The sequence below is a fragment of the Passer domesticus genome, chromosome 9 (assembly GCF_036417665.1).
Source record: "Passer domesticus isolate bPasDom1 chromosome 9, bPasDom1.hap1, whole genome shotgun sequence".
Classification (NCBI taxonomy): Eukaryota; Metazoa; Chordata; class Aves; order Passeriformes; family Passeridae; genus Passer; species Passer domesticus.
Genome location: NC_087482.1, coordinates 4093128 through 4119235, shown reverse-complemented (window position 1 = coordinate 4119235; position 26108 = coordinate 4093128). Strand labels below are relative to the sequence as shown.

At 49.1% G+C, this 26108-nt stretch overlaps 1 protein-coding gene and 1 long non-coding RNA gene across 2 annotated transcripts in view; both read left to right on the top strand.

The window, feature by feature from the left end:
• Positions 1 to 26108, top strand: part of LOC135307549 (serine/threonine-protein kinase PAK 1-like) — a 437852-nt gene that overhangs the window by 299818 nt on the left and 111926 nt on the right. The gene's annotated exons all lie outside the window — the stretch shown is intronic.
• On the top strand, positions 1677 to 4451 carry LOC135307082 (uncharacterized). Its single transcript, XR_010367815.1, has 4 exons — positions 1677 to 1782; positions 1869 to 1967; positions 3419 to 3526; positions 3728 to 4451. It is a non-coding gene; the product is annotated as an uncharacterized LOC135307082 (long non-coding RNA).

Below are 26108 nucleotides of genomic sequence, written 5' to 3'. Positions count from 1 at the left end.
TTTGGCATCATCTCGGCCTGGACCCCGTCCAGGGGCATGCCCAGGAAAAGAGGGAAACCACCTAGAAAGTGCTTGCCTTGAGATCAATGGAATGAGGCTGGACTCTGAAGGAAGTCCTTCATAGCCTGAGGGGTGAGCTCAGAGCCCAGAGACAGAGCCTGAGCCTGTGGCACCCGCAGATCTCTTATGAGCAGAGTGGCCATTTGCCCCCAAGCCTCATCTGTTCCCCCAGGGACACGTGGTGAGCACACACAGAAGATGGCTCAGCCCTGTTGCTGCTCCCTGAGTCTTATGTTTCGGTCCCTCTGAAGGCATGCAGGGGCTTTGGATCATCTCTGTGCTGTGCAAGAAGCTGGGGGCACCCAAAAATTGTGCAGGGAATTTACTGTATGTGGAAAGGTGTGCAGGGGCCGAGGGACACCTGTAAGTTGAGCAGGGGTCTGGGGTCTCTTGTGATGGCACACAGGGGGATTTTAGGATGGCTGAAGGTATAGCCTAAAGTGTGCAGCTCCCCTGATGGCCTGTGTTGCATTACTTTTGTAAGCTATGGCATCAAGTCCTCCACTTTTGAAATAGGGGTCAAAGGCCAGCACAGCGCACAGCACGGACTTGGTGGGAGCGGGGCAGGGCTGGGGCTGCCTGCAATAGTGGGAATGGCCAATGTGAGCTGAATTTTGGACATGACATTGCTTTGGCATGTAGAACCATGAAATGTCTCACATGCCCAATATTGTCTAACTCACTTCTGGTGAAAAAGAGCTAGATTGCACATAGCTACCAGCAGGGACACACTCTCCTTGCTGGAAGGGCACCTCTTGAGATCCATTCCCACAAAATTCTGCCCCGGCCATGAGGTCACAGCAGGCTCAGGGGTCACAGCAGGCTGAGGACACAGCAGGCTCTGAGGTCACAGAGGTGCCAGAGGTGCCAGAGCCCCGTGGTTGCACAGCAGCACAAGGAGCCAGCAGTCAGTCCCTGAGCACAACTGTTGCGGCAGCAGCGGCGGTGGCAGCAGCGGTGCTGACCTTGGGACAGCGGTGTCGTGACAGCGGTGGCAGCAAGAGCTGCGGGACTGGCAGAGGGCAAGGCACCATGGCCCTTGCTCTGCGCCTCCTACTCCTGCTGCTCCTGGCCGTGGCCCTGCCTGACAGGGCTGCCCAGGCTGCTCCACTGCAAGTGTGGCGAGCAGGTGAGCCGGCAGCCTGGCTGCCCTTTCCCGGGACAGCGCTCCCTGCTCCCCAGGAAGCGCTGGGGATGGTTTTGCCTGGGGCTTTAGGGAGGGTTTCCTCTGTGGGAGGGACAGAGCCCCCACGGGGCCTGGGCGGCTCCAGCCACCACCCCAGGGATGTTACACAGGGCCTGCAAAGAGTGTGGAGAGTGACCAGAGCCATTCCAGAGCTCCCCAGACCCCTGTGCACCTTTGGCCTTGTCCACTGACATCTGGCAGCCAAGGCCTTACCCGACCCCCTTGCAGTGCCCAGTTCTCTAAGGCAGAGGGGAATCTCAGCACACCATGGAAATGGGTCTGATCTGATCTGTGCTCCCCTCTAGACGAGCATGCTAGGAAGGCTTCTCCAGCAGCTTGGCTTAATGAAGATTTCCAGGGTCTTAACCCTCCAGCAGGTATGTTGTCAATGTTGCTAAAAGAATAATCATTTAGAACCTGGCAGGAAGCAGGTGACAGGAGCTTCTGTGGCTGTTGAGTTACAGGTGTGTCTGCAGGAAAGACTTTTCAGGCTCCTTTCCTGGTTGCTGCACACAAGCCCCGCTCCCATGGCAGGGGTGAGTAGTGTGTCCCTGCTGATGCCTCAGGCTGAGCCCTGGTTCTATGGGATCCATTCACCTGAAATGCAAATACTTCTCTTAAGGTCCTCCGAGAAGGCGGAACAAACCTATAGGAGACAGGAAGTCCCTGGAGGCATCCAAACACATGCACAGGATCGGGAGTGACCTGGAGAGACAACGTGGTGGGTGCATTTCCCTCATGCTTCCCCTGGGACTCAGCAGCCGGGGGCTTTGGCTGCACATCTGGACACGCCATGCCCGGCACAGTGGGAAGGGATCCATGGCAGCCTCGCTGCCCCGCTGCTGCTGCTGCTGCTGCTTTCATGCCCTGCTGGGCTGTTTCCCATCCTGGCCTGGCTGCAGCTTCTGCCCAGCGTCTGCAGGAAGGCATTTGGCATCAGCTGACATGCTGCCCAAACTGCACCATGGGCCATGCCCACCCCGAGATCCCCTGCAATTTCCCTGTCTCTGAGCACATCTGGAGGGGCAGCTCTTTGGAGGAGGGAGGGCCCTGAAGCGGCCCCAATAACCTGGTCTTTCTCCTGGATCTTATCCATTACTGAGACAAGCATTGCCTCCTGAAGATGACACATTCCCACTGGGGAAGAGCCACACTTGATCCAGCATTGCCTTCTCCTTTCTGCAGACATGGAACGAGAGCCTGTGCTGAAGGCTGAGTTTCCCAGAGGAAGCAGTGGCTCCATGGCAGCCTCTGCCTCAGGAAGGGAGGCGCTGCCAGGCACAGGCCCAGGAGGTAATTGCTGTGCCTCTGGGCCTGAGCCCTGCTGAGGCTTCAGCTGCCCTCTCTGCTGCCTGGCAGTGCGGGCACACAGCATTACCTGACCCCCTTGCAGTGCTCGGTTCCCTATACAAGGGGATCCCAGCACAGCATGGAACAGTTCCCATCTGTGCTCCTTTCTAGACTGGGAACGTGACTTCCATCACTGGGAAACGCTGTTAAAGCACAGTTTAAGGATGTTGGAGCTTGGTGATGGTAGGTTTTCAGCAACTCTTTGCTAACAGAGCAATCATTGTCCAAGTGTAATCATTGTCCAGAGTAATATTCCTCTGTCATTTCCCTTAAGATCCTCTGAAGTTTGATGGATTCTGCAAATCCTGGCCTCCAAATTTCTACTCTTGTACCCAACAGTTATCCCACAGGATTGCTGGCAGTGGGAGGAAGGAGCATTTAGCTGTCCATCTTCCTCCTGTGGGCAATGTCACTGTGTCTTTCCATGTGCTTTTTTGCAGCCAGGGAGAGGGCAGAGAGGGAAGGGGCCGGGCCCAGGGCTGTGCCCCGGGGCTGAGCCTTTGGCAGCTCTTTTGCCTGTCCCAGGGAGCCTGAGCTACTCCTGCTGCCACTGCCAAGCCCTGGCCCTGCCCGTGTCTGGGTTTAGAGCTGCTGGCAGCTCCAGGGAGTCTTTTCTGCCCCGACTGCCCTGCAAGGGGCTCCTTCCATGCCAGTGTGGGGCCACTGCAGGAACGTGGTCCCCATGCCCCTGCTCCTGAGTGGGAGGCAGGTCTGAGGGAGTGCCTTGGAGGGCACCAGTCACCCAGGTGCTCTTACTGCCACTCGGGCCTGAAGGAGAATCTTGTACAGTGTCACAGGAGCTGTTGTGTCCGTCCTTTGCAGGTGAACCTGATGATGAAGACGATCCTGATGACGAAGATAATACTTTTGATGAAGACGATCTGAATTCCCAACCTGTACCCATTACTGAGCCTCTGAGAGATGCTGAGGGTAGGTCAAGGCCTTTCCCCCTGGGAGAGCTGCCAGCTCAGAGGCCAAAGCTTGGCCGGGGGGGCAGCGCTGCAGGTGCCAGCACAGAACCAGGCACGTGTGTGCCCTGGCCCTGCGCGATCCCCTCACCGCTGCTGCGGCTCAGTGGTGCCCGTGCAGATCAGCAGAGATGACAGAAGCTCTGTGGCTGTTGTGTTACAGGTGTGTCTGCAGGGAGGACTTTGGTGGATGTTGCACACAAGCCCCGCTCCCATCGCAGGGGTGAGTAGTGTGTCCCTGCTGACCCCACAGGCTGGGACTTCGTTTTGTGAGATCCATTCCTGGGAAATGGAACTCTGTTTCTCTTAAGGTCCTCCAAGAAGGAAGAAGAAACCTACAGGAGCTCGTAAGTCCCTGGACCATTCCAAACATCTGGAACAAAAACGGAGTGGTGTGGACAGCCAGAGTGGTGGGTGCATTGCTCTCATGCTTCTCCTGGGACTCAGCAGCCGGGGGCTTTGGCTGCGCATCTGGACACGCCGTGCCCGGCACAGCGGGAAGGCATCCATGCACCACAGGCCATGCCCAGCCTAAGATCCCCTGCCATTTCCCAGTCCCTGAGCACATCTGGAGGGGCCGCTCTTTGCAGGAGAGAGGGCCCTGGAGCAGCTCCAAAATCCTGGCCATTTTCCTTGTCCTTATCCATGTCTTTGACAAGTGTTACCTGGAAGAGAAGGGCACAGCATAGAGGAATTACGGCATGCAGGCTCAGGGGGTTTTAGGTACTGAGCAGTCCTGTGCCAAGGGGCAGCAAAGTGCCTGCAGGCCCCAGCTCTGGACGAAACAGGGAGTGAGGACGTCCTGCCCGTATCCACCACGCTGCATTTCAGCAGTGCAGCACAGCATGGGCTCACACTCCCCATTGCTCCCACAGATGCAGCCGAGACCTCAACACATTCTGACTACACTTGGAAAAGCATGATAAGAGTGGTCTGCTGGGGAGCACCTTGTTTGATTAAGTTGATGGCCATTGTGGCTGGTGCAGCACTGTGCCTGCTTTTGTGCTCTGCTGGAATCTGGTATTGCTGGACGAGAAAATGGTGAGTGTTTTGCGATTCTCTGCCTCAAGCAGCTTCCTTTAAAGGCTGCTCATAGTCAGGGAATATTCCCAGAGAGTTTGCAGTGGAGCTGTGGCCAGTCCCTGGTTCTCCAAATAACTCTGCTGAGGGTTCTGCTGCTGCCCAGTGCTTCCATTGGCCTCTCAATTGCTGGGCCTTGTCCTGGGGGCCCCGCTGGGGCTGCAGCCAGTGCTGGCTCCCACTGAGGCTGCCTGGCCAAGAGCAGCCCCAGGGGCACAGGGCAGAGGCAGAGGGAGGTGGGGAGGAGAAAGAGCAGGGCCGAGGTTGCCCTTGAAAGGCAGAGGCGCTCTGGGGCCCGCTCCTGGCCAGGGACTCTGCCCAGAGCCGTCCCTGCTGGCCGTGGCCTTGAGGGGCAGCTGTCCAGCTGGGCCCAGCTGTGCCAGCAGCTCCAGCCGTGCTGGGGAGCCTTGCCAGCTCTGGGCCCTGCTGTGCACGAGGGTCCCTGTGTGCCACTGGCAGCTGGGGCCTCAGACACCTCCTCTCTTCACAGGTGTTCCTGTGCATGTTCAGAAGACGCACCTAAAAACAGAGGCAATGAGAACCTGAAACTTTATCCCAGTTCTTCACTTCTGCCCCTGTCTGCCTTGCCATGGCTGCATCCCCGCCATGAGGCCATCCCAAAACCCACCCCTCCTCAACGAGACCCTCTCCCCCTGAGTCCCCTGGTCTTGTTCCCCGGCCAGGAATGAAGGTGGGCAGCCCTTGTCTGCCAGGGCAGAGCTTGTCCCATATTTTATGTTTAAATAAAGAATTAGAGTTTTCACAGCTATGTGCATGTGGTAGCAGCAGCAAAGCCCACCCGGCAAAAGCACTGGCTGAGCTCCATGCCCAGGAGCAGCCGTGGATGGCCACGGTGTGAGCAGGCAGGAGCCAGGCAGGGGCTGCTGTGCCCAGTGGCGGGGCCCCGAGGGGATGAGGGAGCCCATGCTGAGCGTCCCTGGGCTGAAGGCACATTTCCTTCTGGGGGATCATCTGGGCCTGGACCTGAAGAGGCACACTGGGATATTTTGGAGTCCCTGTTGAGGGGTGCAGGGAATCCTTATGAGGCACAAAGGAGTATTGTTGGCCTCTCCTAAGGTGTGCAGGGATCCCTCATGCGGTGGGCAGCAGGGTTCAATTTGAGGGGGTTTTTTACTCTTCTCAGCACGGCATTGGGACATTTGGCCGAGGTTTTGCCAAGCTGGGAGAAAGCCTCTTGCAAAGGCTTGGGCCCAGCCTGTGGGCACAGCGGGTGGGCGCAGCCCATCCCCTGGGCCAGTCCGGGCTGTTCAGGCCGGGCTGGGCCGGGCCAGGCTCGGGCCCCGGCAGGGAAGGGCCGCGGCCCTGGGCTCTGCTGAGGCTGCTGAGCTCCGGCCTGCCCTGTGCTGCAGCCCAACACATTGACAGCCATGGCCGTGCCCTGGGCCACCGCAGGCACCCGGGGCTACAGCTGAGGCCGCGCCTTCTCCCACTGAAGGGAGGCTGGCTCTGTTCCCTCGCAGGGCACAGCTTAGCTCCCAGCACCTTTGTGAACCTGCCTGCCGGGGAAGTGCTGGGGGGCAGAGAGTTCCAACCCTTCTCACTGGGAAGTGTGGCTGGTGGTGTAGGGATTTTAATTTTTTTTTCCTTCTAAATTTGTGTCATGGGAGAGGGTTAAGTTTGCTTGCTCTCAGTAGAGCGCTTTTCTTCTTGGCAGTCAGTGGGGCTTCAATGCAGCCAGGGTTGAAGGAGGATCTCTGGCTGCTTGGGCAGTGGTTGTGAGACACCTTGGCTTCATCCTTCCTTTGGCTGTGATTTTCACTGGTGCTTGTGCAGGCATTTTAGACTAAGTGGCTTCCGTTCGTTCCTCTTGCCACCAAAAACCGAGAATAAACCTCTTTAACCTCTTTAGTATTAAGAGGCCGGCCTTACTTTCTTGACTTGCTGGATGCACAGGCCATTGGCATCACAGGGCCTTCTTGGTGGGGTCTTCAGATACCCTGGTGGTCACTGAAGAAGGAAGCTGATTTTTCTGGGAAAAAGATTGTTTCCCATGTATGGAAAAGAATAACCTGTCACTTCCCTATCCCTTTCTCTGTAAAGTGATACAAGCATGTGCATTCATCTATCTCTGTCTGCCTTATCTATCTATCTATCTATCTATCTATCTATCTATCTATCTACCTATCTATCTATCTTACTAATCTATTGTGGTGTTGCATTTTATTCAAATAGTATGCTCTGTCTCGAAAATGTACCTCTTGAAAATATATGGTTTATTCCAAGCTGTGTTCCTCCCCTGAAGTCCCATGAATCTGCAATCCCATTGACCCAAATCTTATTTCGCACCCACTTTGAAGTTCCCTCTTAAGCTGTGCGAGGAAAACCAGATTCTCTCATGGCCCATCTCTCCCCTAGGCTCGCCCTCTCTCCCCCTCCCTTTCCCTTTCCCCCTTCTCCCTCTGAAACCATGTTACTCCTGGGGCTGGGTCCCCCAATAAACCCTCATCTAATCAGCACCCTCAGAAGCTGTGTGGAGTCTCCTTGCGTCCCTGCTGCTGCCAGCGAACTCACAGCCCAGGGGGCCCTCCGGGGACTCCCGGGGAGCTCCCCTCAAAGGAACTTCTACAATCTATGAAATATTTCCATGCATGATATTTTGTTTATTTGTACATTATGACACATCTCTTGAGAGCTGGAAAAGAATACCATCCATCTCTGATATAACAAAGCTTGGGTGGAGGAGCAAACCTGAACTGTGATTTCCTTCTTGCTAGACATATGCTGGCTTGTTTAGATTGACTTTGAACTGAAATCCTGCAAAGCTGGATAATGACTGGTGGCCATCGCTCTGATATCCTTGAAAGCCCTTTATGGATTTTAATTTTTTTCATCTATGATGGCTGGTAAATACCTTTCTTCCTTAAGCCACGAGCAGGCAATATTGGAGGTAGAAAATAACATAATACTGCATAGTTTAGATACTTGATAATTTTCTTGTGAAATATTATGGCAGTACCTCCTGCCTAAAACTGCCTCAAAACTACTGCAGCAGGTCAGCTACTGAGCACAGCTTACTGCATAATTGCAGCTCATGTTTCTACAGTGGAAGTGGCTTTTTGTTCTTCTGCATGGGTATGAAACACTACCAATTGAAAGGTTGCTTACAGAGCAAAGAGCCCCGTAAAGTGTAGCCTCGACTTTGGGAAGGTGGTAGCTGTTAGATGAATACCCAGCAAACTACCTAAGTTATTTTTCGTGACTACTCTCTTGTGATTTTGGCCTGGCTTCTTTAGGAGATTCTGTTTTCATTTAGAAATGGCACAGTGGAGCCAGTGCTGCCTCAGGACAGGTGGAGCTGGGACAAATGGCTCATTGATTTTGATCTCAACAAAAAGCCACCTGAGCTCCTCATGACAGCAACCCCACGGACTGGAAATGGATCCACTAAAACTAACTCATCACAGAGCTTTTAACTCAAAGCTCTGACACATGGAGCTTGCTCAGTTCTGCCATGGAGGAAGGGAGTTTGAAGACAAAGAGATTTATAAAGGAGATCCATGTACAACAAAAGTGCTTCTATTTCAGCAAATGAAGTATCTTAGGATGTAAAGCCTCATCCATACCCCAGTCTTATCCCTCCATTACCCAAATTCTTGGTCTTAATTCCTTAGTCAGTAGGAAAATATGACAGGGAAGTGTAGATCCTCCTTTCCTTCTTCAGCTGGGCAGCTTGTAATCTTGTCTTCTCCCACAAACAGGAGCAGAGAAACGGGAATCTTGTCATGAAACCGTACTTGGGAAAGTTTTCCCTGTGTTTGTTTTTGCCCTGAAGTAACTGCGATTCATCGGAGTATTTACAAGCCCTAAAGGATGGATTTATTTCGCTTGCTAGAATTTTGATTTTTTAGACCTTTTCTGCTGCACAAGAGCCTGGCACTTGGAGAACTCTTGCCCCATGCACTTCTCCAGTGCTTCTTGCAGAGAAGCTCTAGGAAGCACTTAGGAAAAGTGCCATGTTCATGTGTGGTTTGTGGAGCCCACAGGACAGGGAAATGTCTTTGCAGTGGGCACTGCCTTTTATTCCAAGGTGTAGAAGGATTCTTGGCTGAACAATGCCATGATATTCCCCTTTGGGAATTGGACAGCCCTGGTCTGCAGATTACAGAGTTACTCTGAAAACCATGTACCGTCCTCAAACAGGAACAAGATAGACCATGTACTGTCCTCAAATAGATAAGCAAGGAAGAATGAGCATTTTGCCGGGATGAAACCAAATGCGCCAAGCACGTTGTGGGAGCTGCTAATTTGGCACACCTTAGCTAAAGATGCTTATAGTGTGACAACCAATCAGTAATTAAGATGTATGTGTGAATGTAGCTACTTAACCAATGAGCATTAAGCACTAGTGGCATGAGACAGTGTATAGAGAAGGATAAATATGCCAAAGTTGCTTAATAAACGAGGACGACGTGTAGCCACATTGGCTGTGAGTGTCGTTACTCAGCCGACTCTCCGTGGGAACCTCCTCACCAAGGAATTGTCTTTGCTGTGGGCACTGGCTGTTATTCCAACACCTGTGTCATTTATTCTACTGGAATCCTTGTGAGAAAGGTTGTTTTTCGCCATTGAGATTTTTAGGTGACATTTTTTATCTCAAACAGCCCAAAGTTTTCCATCTCTCAGGTTTCTGATGCTGGTTTTCCCTTTCCAGTCTGTTGTTGGCCAAGGAAGATGCTGCTTAGATTCTGCAGGCCCCCATACATGGATATGGTTACAGGTAAAAATCGATCCAGCCAATTGAATAAAAATAAAATATAAATTTATTCACAACCGATATACAGTCCCGACAGCCAACAGTCACGGACAGCACCAACCCCAGGATGGAAGCTGGGTGAACACAGATCCGCCTTCTATCGCACCCAATCCCCCCTGTTCACCAATGCCGCTTGGCAGAGTCCGTTCTTATACTCTTTTTCTAGCCTCCAGCAGAGTCCCTTTGTCTTTCCTCAGGGTTCTCAATATTCATGACGCCTCTATTCTCCGTCCTGTGCTGGACAAAACCTTGTCCGGGAACTGATGTGTATCCACTCTTTGGTTACCGGAATCCCGTATGCAGATGTATGTCCTTGATGGTCCCCTCTGTCTAAGATGAACATCTCCATGGGCCATCATCGCTGGGCCTCCTCCTGTTCACACCAGTGAGAACGACAATCTCCTGTGCCGGCTGGGTTCACTTCCTATGTTAATGACACTCCTCCTACCCGACTGCCAGCTGCGGTTTGCTTACCCTGTGAAGCAATCCCCTCTTCCCCTGCTAGTGTGATTTCAAGGTTTGATATTTTAATCTATATATATATATACATATATTTTTTCACCACGAATTACCGTAGTATATATAACAGGTACCAAGCTGAAAGTTCTCCAGTGCTCCACAGCAGTCCAGTTATCCACAGGAGGGCCATGAGCAGCTCCAGATGCTCCAAGGGATTCTAACAGATGAATTTCTGTCCCTCAGGAAGGCAGGGCTGGGTCTGAAGTAAAGGGTCTGACCCTGCACCCACCTTTACAGGGCAGCAGTTATCCCACACTTTGTGGAAGGCACAAAACATGTGACACTCTTAAATCAGCACTGGCTTAGTCAGTCTTATAAAGCTCTTAAAAAAAAACCAAAAAAAAAACCAAAAAAAACCCCAAAAACCAAAAAAGCAGACTGGGCAAAAAATTATTTGTATTTTATTGGTTGGAGTGGTTTTGGCTTTTTTTTTCTTGGTTCTTTGCTTTGGTGCTCAGAGATCATGGAGGAAGAGGCAGATTTTCTGTTCAACTTGCCTGTCAGTATGCAGGGGGCATGAAAAGAAAATCAGTTTTTCACCAGCTGGTTAAGGAGCTCTAAAAGCAATTGTGCTGTCCCTAATCAGGGGGGGGGGCACTGCTAACAGCCTGGATTGTCCCCACCCGTGTTCCCCTCCTACCAAAGTGCTGTGTAGATCCAGAGCCTTGTGCCTTGCCTCAATGGTGCAAAAATCCTCCCAGCATTGCTCTGTTTGCAAAAATTGGTTCTCATTAAGATGAAAAGCTGTATGGGTGGCCTGCAGCTAATGTTTTTTTGTTGCCTGGACACCAGGCAGTGCTCACGTCTAAATGACTGACCAGCCCCAAGCTGCTCTTAAGACTGATTTGATCAAAGGCACTGAAGCTCTGTTGAGTGCAAATTCTCCAGGAAAATAAGCACAGGAACTTGGATAATGTTGGTGACAAAAGCAGAGTGCAGAATTGAACCTCTGAGGACACCTCACTGCTGCCTCCCCCCACCCTTTTATTTTAAATTCATTTCATATTCTGAGTGTGAGCTCTTGCATGAAATGGCTTTTCAGCAAGGAACTGCTGGGCCTCCTGGCTGTGTCCCTTTGTGCTCCCAGTGCTTCTTGAAAAAAATGGGCAGGAGATCGTTCTCCTTTTTAATGCCTTTATTAAAAAGAATCAGCTCAGGTGGGGAGAAATTGATGGGTCGCGCCCAGACCGCCGGAGCTCCCAGGAGTGGCACGGAGGAGGAGGATGATGCAGCTGTGTCCGCTGGTCTGCAGGCAGAGCTGGGGATTCCGTCCTCACCAGAGATTAGGAGATTCCGCCTTTTTGGTCCAACGCCTCGGGTCCTCTCTCTAGTCAACATCCTTTCAGGTTAGGGTGAGAAGCAAAAAGGATCCAAGCAGGCACTGGACTACGCTCCCATCCTTAGACATCACCTAGGCCCCCTAGTTCTATGTTGGCTCCTTGTTTTTAGGGGTTTTCCTGGAAAACTGCAAAATTTGGTGCAATGCATTTCTCATCTGCATACCAGCTCTGATGCCACTCCCATTCTCCTGGTACCTGCAGGGTCCCTGTGTCACTCCCTGGCAAGCATCAGGGGGACAATGGTTAATCACCAACCATTAACAGGTAATTGAAGAAGAACTCTTAACAATGAAGCTAAATTAACAGCAACTGGTCCAACTTGTTTTAACTCTGCAACCTTAAAAATAATAGATAACTTTTTATTCAAAACAGTCCCCCCTCTTTTTCTTTGATCAGGCTTAAGCTTAAGCTTGCATCAACTTACAGTTTTTGCCTCATTAACATAGAATTTCTTATATTTTTGTATTGATTATAAATTTCCTGAGCACTCTGGTGATCATATTTACCCAACTTCATTACCCTTTTTGGTTTTTCAGGTTAATCTCTTTAGAGATCCTTAGGTTATTCTGTACAGCAGATGTCATTATTTTAATTAAACAGGGGAATAAGAACAAACTAACAAGTGTACACACTGTGAAGGTTGTAGTTTTCTAACTTTTTTTGAAAGTCCATAGATTATCCCACCAACTGGAATCAAGTACAGGATTCCTTTTTTGATTTCTTATTATCTCTAATATTGCTTGTAACTTCATAATTTGGTTTAATATATGCCCCTTTTTCAATTTGTTTTTCCTTAAATCATCGTATATAGGGACTCTTGTACTTGATCCAGATTCTTTGGGTAATAGAAAGAAAGCTTGTTTTATAATTCTAATGATGCAACTGCCAGACCAGTCTCTTGGCAATTTAGTGGATGTTGTGGTACCATTGACCCAAAACAGGTGTTTAGGGGTTTCCCGAAATATATTAGGTTTTGTCGTGCCCTCCCAATATTTAGAAATATCTTTTCCTTTGACCAGATTTACCAGGCTTGCTTTAGTAGTATCACGTTCAAAGCACCACCAGGCTTCTCCTACAGGGTACTCTCTCAGGAGTGGCTGCCTAAATGTGGCAGTGTTCTGGGCTGTGCAATATATTTTCTCATTCTCTTGATAAAGGATCAATTGGGAGAGGTTAACACAATTATAGTTTAAATTGGTGTGGACTCTCAGCAAGGAACTTACTTCTTTCTCATAGAGAGGTTGGTAGCACTCACTGCACGGCTCTCTTGGGCTCCCCAGAGCACCACCAGCAGTCAGAGCCATCACTACTACCCTTCCCAAGAGTCCGGTATGGGTCATCTTGCACAGCCTGCCCACCTGGCCTTGCCTCCTGAGGATTTTACTGAGAAGAAGTTTCCAAGCTCTTTAGAGTCTCTTGCTCTTCTGGTTAAACCTCTCTTGATCTGTCTCTGCTAATTTGGTCTCTCCTAGGGGAGCACTCTGCAGAAGATTAACCTGGAGTCTTTGGTACTAAGTTGGGAGGACTTTACCAGAATTACTTATTAACAGTTTTTAACTTTTACAAATTTCTTGAAACACTTTAAGACATCTTATGATTCTAAACTTTTGTCTTATGCAGTTCATCAGTCTTTTTGGTTCTTCTTTTTGAGTGTCAACTTTAAGTCATTTGGTCCTTTTATCATAGTATATTCAGCTGAATTAGCTCCTGATGTGGTTGAATCTTGTCCTGAGTTAGGGTGTGAGGGTGGTGTGGAATCTGGTCCAATACCAGAGGGAGACACTGACAAATCTTGTCCAATGCCCGGGGGTGGGACTGGTCCTTTAATTCTCGTGATGTGGGTCTAACCTTTTTCTCTGCTCCGCACAGCAGAATTAGCGATGACAAGTGCCTGAAAAGGACCTTCAAATTTAGGCATTAATGGTCTACTATTCCAGGATTTTATCAAAACCCAGTCTCCTGGGTTGATGTCGTGTGCTTTTGTGTCAAGAGGGGAGGTTTGGGGAAGGTATCCTTTTTTTCTAAGTCTTTCTAGGGTTCTTCCAATGACTTCTAAATATTTTCTGGTAACTTCTTCTCCTTCCAAATAGTCTTCTGTGCTATAGGGTGTTAACAAGAATGGCAGTCCAAACATCATTTCATAGGGTGAAATCTTTATATCAGACTGGGGTCTTGTTCTGATGCGCAAGAGCGCTAGGGGCAAACACTTTAGCCAATTCATTTTTGTTTCTTTGATTAATTTGGTCAATACATTTTTGAGAGTTTTGTTCATCCGTTCTACCCTCCCAGAACTCTGGGGGTGCCACGGAGTATGTAATCTCCATTTTATTCTTAAGGCTTCAATTACATTTTGCAATGTTTGGGCCACAAAGTGTGGACCTCGGTCTGAGTCTATGGTATTCACCATTCTGTATCTGGGGATAATGTTTTCCAAGATTACCCTTGCTACGACTTGGGCTGTTTCCCTTTTGGTTGGGAAGGCTTCTACCCAGTGAGTGAGATGATCCACTATAACTAGTAGATGTTTGTATCCTTGTACTGGGGGCATCTCAGTAAAATCTATTTGTATGCTTTGGAAAGGTCTTTGAGTTAGTTCCTTCCCTCCAGGTGTTACTTTTCTCATGACTTTCTGATTTACTTTTTGGCAAATTAAACACCCTTTTGTGATTGCTTTTGCTAGGTCACATACACCTATGCACAGGTTATTTCTTAGGAAATGATCACATAGTCCTTGGACTTTTTTTTATTTAGTTCTGTTAGCACTGTCCCGGCAAGTGCTTTGTTTAAAAACACCTGTCCGTCTGATGTTAACTACTCCCCTCGTTGCCTTTGGTGTAACTTTAAATCTTTTATAGCCTTTAATTCTTTTTCACTAAATATGGGTTTTTCTCTTTCCTCCTCCTCGGGTGTGGTTACTGTTTTAAAAACTTTTACTGGATCCCCTGGTTCTAAAGCTGCTTCCTTTGCTATCTGATCAGCCAATCGGTTTCCTTTAACTTCAAGGCTGTGTCCTTTTTGGTGCCCTTTTATATGGACTACTGCTATTTCTGTTGGTTTCTGTAGAGATTACAATACAGACTTGACTAGATTCTCATGAGCTAAGCTTTTTCCCCTTGAGCTTAGATATCCACGCTCCTCCCATATTTTCCCAAATGTGTGTAATATCCTAAATGCATATTGGGAATTTGTAGAAATGGTTCCCCGGTCTCCCTCCAATAAGTCTAATCTTCTTTTCAGGGCATATATTTCACAACTTTGGGCTGACCAGGTTTGGGGTAGTTTTCCTTTTTCATCAATTTGTAAAGTTTTTCTGTCTATGATTGTTGCTTTGACTTGGGCCCCTGGTGCAAGGACACGAGGCTTGACTCCATGTTGATCAGAAGGCTAATTTATTATGATATATATTATACTAAAATGCTACATTACAACTATACTAAAAGAACAGAGAGAAAGATCAGAAGGCTACAAAGACAAGAATAGAATAGGAATGAATAACAAAAATCCTGTGACTGCTCACAGCCTTGGCACAGGTGGCTGTGATTGGTCACTGATTGAAAACAATCCACATGGACCAATGGAAGATTCACCTGTGGCACTCCACAGCAGCAGATAGCCATTGTTTACATTTCTTTCCTGGGGCCCTCAGCTCCTCAGGACAGGAAAAATCCTAGCAGAGGCTTTTTCACTAAAAATCCTGGCAACATCTCACCCTTTTAAATTATTAAATTAAATAGAAAAAGAAATGTTTGCAATCTCTTCTACTGGCGCCTTGCAGAAGAGAGAACAACACCTCTTGAGGTTCATCTGTTGCCAATCAAAATTTCAATCATCTGCTGATGTGGAATGACCAAGGAAATTCTTCACCTGTAGAACATTCAGGGAAATTCTTCACCTATCAAACATCTAATTATATCATATCACTATAACAATCTTAAAATATAAGAAAATGCAAAAACACATGCAGAGAAAGTTCATTGTTTCAAGTCCAAACAGCTGAATTTCAGGACAGAGTCCATGGACTGAAGATGTTCTTTTTTGACATGTCTGGAAGTCCCCTTTGGTCCTGAAACAGGCTTGCAGAATTCTGAAACACAGAACTGCTAAAGAAAACAAGAATTATCAAAAAATCCATTGACAGTCATCAAACAATTCAGAGAAAATTTCTGGAATGCCCTGGCCACAGCCCTTCATTGAACCACTTGTGCTGAGGCTAATTTTTGGCTTTTCAATGCTTTTGAGCTGCTAGCTCTTTCCACTTTTCTTTATAATTTTTTTTTTTTTTTTTTTTTTTTTTTTTTTTTTTTTTTAAGGAAGAAGAGTAGCAGCAGCAGAGGGTCTATAGGACCTTTGGGTGGCCCTGGTCCTGGTGGGCGGACCAGAGAACCCAGACCTGGCTCACAGAATGGTGGCCCAGGTCCCTGTGGGGAAAGCAAAGTCCCCAAACCCAGCACTGGACGGGGCAGTGGCCCCGGCCCAGAGAAATGAGCCAAACGGCCCAGAACCGGCCTGTGAGGCGGGCTCTGTGTGCTCAGAACCTGGCAGGACCATGCTGCCAGTGTCTTGAGAGCAGAAATGACCCACTGCTTCCTCCCCCCAGCAGCACCGCTGCACACCGGCAGCTCGGGAAGGGAAGCATTCTCAGGAATTGTCATCCCAGATCTGAGGGTTTCTTGTCCCCAGAGCAAGCGAGCAATGCTTGCTTTGCTCTGTTTCTCTTGCTCCTGCAATGCAAATGCCACTGCTCCTGCTTTCTGCCCCTCGGCACCACCCCCATCCCCACTGGGCTGGGGGCCAGAGGCAGATGCCACAGGAGCCAACTCCCCCACGCCGCTGGGGCGCTCGGGGGAAGGCAGGCACCCCAACCCCCAGGGAGAAGCCCCCGACCACACGCGAAGTGACCCAGAAACCATACTGATTTTGAACACAGCCAGCCGAACTGCCCCTGCAGTCAGCTGGAGGGCCACGCCTCCTCCACGGAAGGACAGGCTCTTCGCAGGGTCTGATGCGAACGATGGAGCTTCGGAAACCTGCGGGACAACTGGGGTGGGTGGTGCGGGCAGCACGGGCGCTGGTGTCGACTCTTGAGTCGAATCCGTGGGCTCAGCACCATTCTCGGCAAGCTCTTGCACTGCAATTGGATCGGCAGGGAGCGGCGGGACAGGCGGGGGCGGCGGGCTCGGAACGGGGTCGGCTCTCGCCGGCGCCGCCTGCACCGTTGCGAATTCAGTTGCCGGCTGGGATGCAGAGAAAGAAGAAGGCACGGAGGCAGCTCCTGCAGCTCCCGGGAACAGCAGCACAGCTGGGGAATCACTGTTGTTGATCGCGCTGCCTGGCAACACGGGCGGATCGGCGGGAGGCGGTTCCGGGTGCCGCGGCGCAGGCGCAGTCATCAGAGCCGGCGGAGCTGGCCCGGGCGGCTGCGGGGCCGCGGGCGGAGCCGGCTGAGGCGGAGCCGCGGGGTCCGGCGCCTCCCGCGGGGCCGGCTGAGGCGGAGCCGCGGGGTCCGGCGCCTCCCGCGGGGCCGGCTGAGGCGGAGCCGCGGGGTCCGGCGCCTCCCGCGGGGCTGGCTGAGGCGGAGCCGCGGGGTCCGGCGCCTCCCGCGGGGCTGGCTGAGGCGGAGCCGCGGGGTCCGGCGCCTCCCGCGGGGCTGGCTGAGGCGGAGCCGCGGGGTCCGGCGCCTCCCGCGGGGCTGGCTGAGGCGGAGCCGCGGGGTCCGGCGCCTCCCGCGGGGCTGGCTGAGGCGGAGCCGGATCCGCTCTCTCCCGGGGTGGGGGAAGCGGAGAATTCCGCGGCGAAGCGGGCGGGGCCGGCCCGGAAAGCGGCGGGTTCGGTTTTTCATCCCCCCCAAGAGAAGGAGCGGGGGAGAAGGTAGATCTGTTTGCTCCAAGGGAGCGGAGAAAAACTTTTGCTCAGCTGTGGGCAGTGCGGGGGGAATGCAAACTCGCGGTTCGTCTTCTTTGAGAGGCTCCTCTCCTGCCGAGGCTGGCGGGGACAGAACGCGACTGCGCTCCCGAGCCATGATGTCTCCTGCAGCCCGTCCCCATTTCAAGATAACGCCATAAATCAGTACGTGCACTGCATGCATCATTGGGGATGAAACACGCTGGACTATTGTCCACCTAAAAAGAGCGTCCATGAACTCCCAAAAACGTAAATCAAGGGAGTCTACGACATTTGTAATAAATCTATGAAATTTTGCCCATCTGAAGAACTCATAACACCGTCTCTCCAACATACATTGAGGAATTCTGTCCCTGCGTCCCCATCTGCACCAGTGTTTAATAACTTTCTCCTCTGACGCAGTAAACGGAACCTGAGCTTCCGAAGGTACCTTTTCCCAACTTTCCTCCCACCTTTTGCGAATGGCAGGATCTTCAGAAAGGGAAAAAATAACAGTACCTCTAGACAGTGTCCTTGTGGATCCAGCTGTGCAGCTCTGCTGCTCTGCGGTCTCTGGACACAATCTCCAGGAAAGTCCAACAGGTTCTCCTGTTCGCCTTGGCTGTGAACTCTGCCCATCTTCAGGGTCTCGTTTCTTCAGCTCCAGGCTAGATTCCATGGTCACTCTTGGGGTGACCATCAGTTTCACACGTCCAGGGGTCACCAATTGTTGCTTTGACTTGGGCCCCTGGTGCGAGGACACGAGGCTTGACTCCATGTTGATCAGAAGGCTGATTTATTATGATATATATTATACTAAAATGCTACATTACAACTATACTAAAAGAACAGAGAGAAAGATCAGAAGGCTACAAAGACAAGAATAGAATAGGAATGAATAATAAAAATCCTGTGACTGCTCACAGCCTTGGCACAGGTGGCTGTGATTGGTCACTGATTGAAAACAATCCACATGGACCAATGGAAGATTCACCTGTGGCACTCCACAGCAGCAGACAGTTATTGTTTACATTTCTTTCCTGGGGCCCTCAGCTCCTCAGGACAGGAAAAATCCTAGCAGAGGCTTTTTCACTAAAAATCCTGGCAACAGAACGTTGTCAATACAATTTTTGTGAAATCTACATGAGAATCTGAGGAGATTACTACACAGCTTGGATGCTAGAGGAACTTCTGCAAATAGGTTACAGGGTATTTATTTAACTGATTCAGAACTTTGTATCAGCTGGCAATAGTTCAAGAATTTTATTTTCTAGTGTCTTTTGGTGGCCCACATTAAAAAACAAAAAAAAAACACAAAACAAAAAAAAAAAACCAAAGAACAAGTTCTGTCCTTTTCCAATTTCAAACAGATATTCTTTTTCTTTACCCATGAATTATGACAAAGCAAGTGACGTTCAAAGTCAGCATTCAGAAAGAGCCCTGAGAAGAGACTAGATGTATGCCAATTCCCTCTTGCTATTCAGCTGATTTTATATACTAGCTTTCTGTGTCTCTAGCTTTTTATATGATCTCTGTTACTACAGCCACTTCCAAATCTTGGTAAAAATTAGTAATTTCTCCACCTTCACTTCGTGGGAAATTGTGGGGGCAAAAAAGTAGCATTGTTTAGTCCAAGTTCAAGCAGAAAAACAGAAATTCAGAAATACATTCTGACCCTTGGCCAGTTTTAATTTTTATTTAACAGCACCCACAAGGACACCGTCCCCAAGTGAGGGGAGTGGGGCACGCAGAACTCACCGATTGTGAGGTCACGGGCACATCTCCAGGGAGGCCTGAGGTATAACCGCTGCTGTACATCAACATTGCACTCAGAGCTGAGGACAGGATCCCGAGAGGGAGCTTGCCCAAGGCTGCTGAGCGAGTTTTGGTGTCTCTGAGGCATCTCTCTTCACTCAAGGAAGGATTGGAAGGCTTTGTCAGGAGGAGAAAGGCCGGCAGTGCTGTGGCACAGACCGTCCAGGCATTCCTCCGTACCCACAATGGTGCAGCAGAACACTGCTAAGAGGCGTCCCCCTGGCAAGGAACGAGGTGAGAGCCAAGTCTCCCTCCCCACAGATGGCAGAGGGGGAGCGGCCAAGAGCAGCAGAAAGGGGAAACAGGAGATCCACAGAATCACCCCAGAGTAGAGGCCCTCCTCTCATGGGCCAGAGGAGCCAGGCTGGGCTGTGGGCACCGGCACTTCCCCTGCCCTTTAGCCAGCCAGCAGGGCCTTGGGGACAATGCTGCAGGGACATTTCCTGAGCTCTACAAGGTGCTCACTCCCCCTGCCCTCTCTCTCTCTCCCCAATGCACACCGTGTCACCGGGCAGAGGCAGACGCAGAGAGCGGCAGCTGCCTCTCCGGACATGCCAGGCCGGACCAGGCTCGTCGCCGTTCATGGAGAGAGCAAGCACAAGACTCGGGCAGCCAGAAAGGAAAACGCATCCGGCTCAACCGCGTGCCACTGCTGCGTGCTGAGACCAGCAGCCCCAGCACCGCCCCTCAGGCGGTGTCAGGGCAGTCCCAGGCCGTGGGGCTGGTCACCAGCAGCAGCAGCAGCTTGCCCTGCCGAAAGCAGGGCCTGAAGCGAGGCCACCCACGGGGAGACACGGATCCTCAGGCACCCAAGAGCCCACTGGCAAAGCGCCGCAGGTTGGAGGATGGTCCAGCCCCTCAGGAGGTGTCAGGGTGGTCCCAGGCCGTGGGGCTGGTCACCAGCAGCAGCTTGCCCTGCCGAAAGCAGGGCCTGAAGCGAGGCCACCCACGGGGAGACACGGAGCCTCAGGCACCCAAGAGCCCACTGGCAAAGCGCCGCAGGTTGGAGGATGGTCCAACCCCTCAGGAGGTGTCAGGGTGGTCCCAGGCCATGGGGCTGGTCACCAGCAGCAGCTTGCCCTGCCGAAAGCAGGGCCTGAAGCGAGGCCACCCACGGGGAGACACGGATCCTCAGGCACCCAAGAGCCCACTGGCAAAGCGCCGCAGGTTGGAGGATGGTCCAGCCCAGAGTGCTGGTACCACCAGCCAGGTGGCATTGAGGCTGTCCCAGGAATCTCAGTCATCCAGGAAACAAACAGCCCCATACATACCCCCCTGGATCTTGCCCCGCTCCCAATCCGGGCCAATTCGTGTGAGGCACGTCTTGCGGCGGCAGCTGCGAGATAAAAAGCCCTACAGTCGGCCTGAAAACCAGGGCAGGACCAGACGAGCACCCACCCCTGTTGTTTGGCCCCCTCATCCCTCAAAATAAAGTTTTCTGGTTTGTTTGTTTGAACTGGGAGATGCCACATTCTTTTTTCCAGTCGTCTGCAGCTGATCTCCAAATAGGGGCCCCAAGCTCAGTGGGACAAGTGTGTGCCTTCAAGGACTCACCTGTCCCATGGCAACACCCAGCGTCACCATGTCCCCTGGTCTGGAGATACCAAAGGAGCACGGGGATTTTGCAAGCATTCCTGGCTGAGGCAGCCTCAGTGGGAGGGCACAGCTCTGCCTGCTGCAGGTGCCCAGGAGGGAAAATCATGGATGCAGTAGGATTATTCCCCTCCCAACCCAGCCCAGGCACAGTTCAATCTACCACTGCTGCCACTGGGGTTGCACGTACCAGCCTGGAGAGTAACTGGAATAAGAGAGAGTAACTTCCCAGCATCAGTGCAGCTGATGCTGGGAAGGTAAAACTAAAGCCAGTCCCGCCCCCAGTAAAAATACACTGCACCTGAAAAAAAATAGCCAGCACCCTCCTGTTCTCTGCAAATGGGACCAAAAATTTCAAAAGCATTAAAAAACTTAACCAGGCTTTGGAGCAGTTACAGGTCAGACTACATGAGGCTGGAAAAGATTGTACAGGTGACAGTTCTCAGAGGAAAATTAGCAGGAAATCCCTTCTTTCTGCTATTAAAATCTCAGGCTGTTGCCATGAGACACTCAAGCCACAAGAAAAGTACTTCAGCACCAGCATCCAACTGAGCACCTGTTTGATCCACTTCAGTGGAAAGCCATCACTTTGCCAGCAGAATTCCTCCTCTGGGTTACACACAACATATTTTTTTCTATCTGGGAGTGCCACTGGATTTTTTTACCTAGCATTTAATATTAAATTGTGGAAGTATTTTAAATTAAAAGGGAATGAAAAGATGGACCCACGAGATGGGACAGGAGGAAGCCGGGCAGCCCTTTAAAGAGGGAGATGCTAAGCTGTACATCCAGGAGAGCTCCTCTGAGCACAGAGCAGCCACAGAGCACACCTGACCACAACATTTCTAGTTCACCTGTGTCCTTATAAATGGGAAAAGAACAAAACAGTGGCAGGAAAGGAGGCAGAAGTCAACTGTGAAAGTTTCATTCACAACACATGATACTCAAAATCAGAATGAAGGCCTATCAAGGAACACCAATAGCTATGAAAATATATGTAAGCAGCACAGACAGGTGCTATGTATGTCCCTTTTGCTTCCCAGCCTCAATGCAGACTCACTTTCAGGATGCAGTGGCATCCCAGGAAGCTGCAAATGCTCAGGAGTGCAGTGGCTCGTGCCTCACTGATAACCACTTGGGAAAACATACTGTTTCATATAAATTAGAGGAAACCTAGGAATCTAGCCTAAATCAAGTTCTAGGCAAGACCCCAACCAACATAAAATATGGAGAGGCACAAAAGTGCCTCCATTTTCCACTCCACCTCCCTTGAACTCAGCAAGAACTAATCCCCAAACCTCACAGCCGGAAGCAAATGCAGTTGGTTGGGAGAGGAAATCTAAAGTCTCTTTGCGAGGCAGCTTTCCAAGGCTGAGCCCCAGGAGAGGCAGCTCCCGCAGCACGTGTGCAGGTGGCACAAAAAGAACCTGTGTGCCATGACCAGCAGGACAGTGCCAGCCAAAGGGCTGCCTGAGGATGGCCACCGATGGTTTCACTGCCAGCCCTGGCTGAGGGGAAACCTGGACACAGGACAAGGCAGAGAGGGGCCAAATGTTCTACTCCTTCTCAAAACAAGTTGCTGTTTTTGTTTCCAAGCCTAGCACTCTTTGGATCTAATTAAATTTGAAGAGGGAAATGAGGAGTAAGCAAAATTCTTGGACAGCAGGCTGGTTTGTTCAGCTAGCTGGGGCTGCAAGCCATGCGTGAAAAGCAATGTCAGGTGCTAAAGCAAATCTCTGTGTCCTTCAACAGCAACAAGAGAAGTGTGAACAAGACAGAGAATATACCTATTTTAGGAATGTAATTGTTTTATAGGAAACACACCAACACCCAGTGTTCTTCTAATTTTGCTTTTTAATACTCAGCGCTTGTAAATTTCTTCAATCTGGGAAGTCCAAGATTTCATCTGATAGCATAAATATTTGTTCCGCACCATTTGGGGGGGTTTTTTTAATTCTTAATGTTTATATAAATATCACTTAGCGAACACTGGACCTGTGAAGAATTAAGGAAATATGCCTTTAACTACTCTGTGTAGGCCACCTGCAACAAATTTCATGGCAGAGGAGCTTCTGGAAGCCCCTGGTTTACCATCACTACCAAAACTTGGTAGCGATCTTCCAGAGACCCACCATGGAGAGGCCAAACAACTGTTACTGGTCTCAAAACAAAAAGAAAATTGCTCCATGGAGCTTAAGAGAGCATGCTGTCTTGGCATTAATTCCTACCAAGTCTGCTGACAGTACAGGGCAGTAAATAATGCAGATTTCTAATTTATACCTCTTAAAGCACAGCCTAAAAATAGGAAAGACTCCTATAACAAAGAATCCTCCATTGAGTGCTCAAGAAGGAATTCTTACATCTTCTTCAAGACCACACATAAACCAGGTGGAATCAGTTCTGAAGTCAGATTTTAATAGCTCTGAGAGAGATTTTCTTTCACAGTTGCATTATTGAAGCCATGTAAACTCCTGGAATCCATATCATCTTCTAACTATAAGCTGCAGAGATTAAATTTCTCACTGTGTGGAGAAATACCTGATTCAGTTTGTTTTGAATCTGCTGCCTGTCAACTTTTTTTGATCTTGTCAAAGGCTGTCTGGGGAGAACGTTGTCAATACAATTTTTGTGAAGTCTACATGAGAATCTGAGGAGATTACTACACAGCTTGGATGCTAGAGGAACTTCTGCAAATAGGTTACAGGGTATTTATTTAACTGATTCAGAACTTTGCTTCAGCTGGCAATAGTTCAAGAATTTTATTTTCTAGTGTCTTTTGGTGGCCCACATTAAAAAACAAAAAAAAAACCCCACAAAACAAAAAAAAACAAAGAACAAGTTCTGTCCTTTTCCAATTTCAAACAGATATTCTTTTTCTTTACCCATGAATTATGACAAAGCAAGTGACGTTCAAAGTCAGCATTCAGAAAGAGCCCTGAGAAGAGACTAGATGTATGCCAATTCCCTCTTGCTATTCAGCTGATTTTATATACTAGCTTTCTGTGTCTCTAGCTTTTTATATGATCTCTGTTACTACAGCCACTTCCAAATCTTGGTAAAAGTTAGTAATTTCTCCACCTTCACTTTGTGGGAAATTGTGGGGGCAAAAAAGTAGCATTGTTTAGTCCAAGTTCAAGCAGAAAAACAGAAATTCAGAAATACATTCTGACCCTTGGCCAGTTTTAATTTTTATTTAACACATTCCAGTGGCCTCCTCCCTTCTCCTGGTGTGACAGAAAAGCAGATTATCAGATGACCCTTCTTGCCCACAGTGACTTAACCCAGGGACAGGCCAGGAGACCTGAACAGGTTCTCCCAAATTCCACAGCAGACCACTTGCGGTAGGACTATTTTGCCTGACTGCTCCAAGTCATTTAGGACACTGCAGCTTGGTATATTACTACAGTTAAAGGACAGCAGAGTCAATTTCCAGAGCTGTAACATTTTCTTAGAAGGAACAGATTTTTAAGAGCCACCCCCATCACAGGTGGGAAGCTTAATTAAATGCCTTGCAGTGTTGAAAGACCACATCAGATTTTACCTCTTATATACTCACTCCCTTATTACTTCAGCTTCATTCCCTGCTAGATTTTGGGTAACTCCACAAAGAACAGAAGAAAGTTTCCTCTTCTTTCAACAAATTTTTTCTAACGTCACAAAAAGGTGAAGAGAACCTGCAACATTCTGCAATAAATGTCTAATGTTCTTTTCACACACCACCTTTCAAACATGATTGAGAAGTATAGGTATGTTAGTGCTGCACTGCATAACCATCTGTTAGAAATCATCTGAAAACAAAGAGAAATTTAAATGTGAAGTATGTCTAGCTTTGGTGAAAATAAACTGGATTTTATATGGATGAGGTAAAAGCTAACACCAATGTATTACAGTATTTAGTAGCTGAGCAGTTTGTTAATAATTCCTCTAAAAGTTGCAGAATCTTTGCTACATTTCATCTTAAGCAATTGTCTCAGGGCACAAATATTAACATCTAATTGTTTGATGGCAACAAAAAGCAATATTCAACATCACATATAAAAGGACACTTGGTGACCACTACTAAAGAAGTGAACTACCTCATTCTCTGACTAACAAGTTTTAAAAACTCTTCCACACCGCTTTTGGTTTCTGTAGACCCAGTTGCCTAAGCAATTTCATCATGCTCAAGCTGCAAACCCATCTAGAAGGGACTCACCAGGCAGCAGGAAAAGAGAAACTATGGCAATGGCTGGGTCAGCAGCTAGAGGAATAATGTCACTTCCCAGACTTTCCATGGAAAGTAATGGTTTCTCTTTTGCGGTAAAAAAAGGACACTCTAATAGTTCCAAGCAAAACAGGGCTCAGCTCAACTACAGCCCTCAGGTTTTGCATAGAGGATCTATTTAAAAAGCAGTGAAACATCATCCCAGCTGTAACTTTCTGTTGTTAAGGGATGCTTCAAAAAAAACATGCAGAGTGTACTTCAAAGTGGTCCTTAGATGAAAAATTACCCCATTTTGGAGCAAGCTTTAGATACTACAACGATGAATTTAATAACCTATCCTTTACTAGTCAAAACAAGAATTTGTTATCAAGATTCCTGCACAATTACCTTGGTTTACAAAATTCAAGATCCTTTATGCTTCCGTGCACCATCACTGACAACATCCAGACAATAAAAACCATGTTCCCAACTCCCCAGTGGCTGGTTTTTCATGTGAACCATAAATAAAGATTATTAAAAGGGAAAAAATCATTGAAGAGGATATATATTTAGAGAAACCTGCAGGAAAATAGGGGCAATATCAATTGTTTTGACTACAAAATCCACTAAATTATACACATTGTATACAAACATGGAGAGAGATATTAAATAAAAAGAAATTTTAATAAAAAGCACAGCTTATTGTTGGTTCTCTTTTTCCAAAGAAAGGTTCACTTCTTGAAAGCTGTGAGAGACATGTGATTTCTTACCCATTTATAGGGCTAGCTTTGAATTTTTATGTGTTAGACAGTAACTCTTCTGTAACTTTCACACACACGGAAAAAAATATATTTAGTTCCCCAAAACAACGACTTCAAACAAGTTTGCAACCACTCAATACATTCCACACAAAGTGCACACATGGTCAGACTTCCATTTCTCTACAGTTCTGGCCCAGATCAAAAAAAAAAAGCAAAACATGCACTGAAATCTGTCAAAGTTTCATCCGAGTTGAAGTACAATTGTGCCGAGTTGCTGTCCGAGGTTTTTTCTCTACTCCCCCGGGCGGGGGAGGAGGCTGCACCGGCCGAGCTGTGGCACAGCAACTGACAACCGGGGGGGCACTGCCCAGATGCGCCGGGGGCGTCCGGGCAGCGCCTCAGCAGGAGGCAGCAGTGATCAGCAAGAAGGCGAAGTAGAAAAGAGGGACCCGAATCAGGGCAAAGTCCAGAGTGCTTTAATGTCTCCAGGGAACGCCAGCCGAGTCGGGACCACGAGGCAGGGGTACAGCCGATTAGAAAGGGACGGAACATAGAACATTTCAACCAATGAGAGAGAACTTGGGAGGGAACAAACTCGT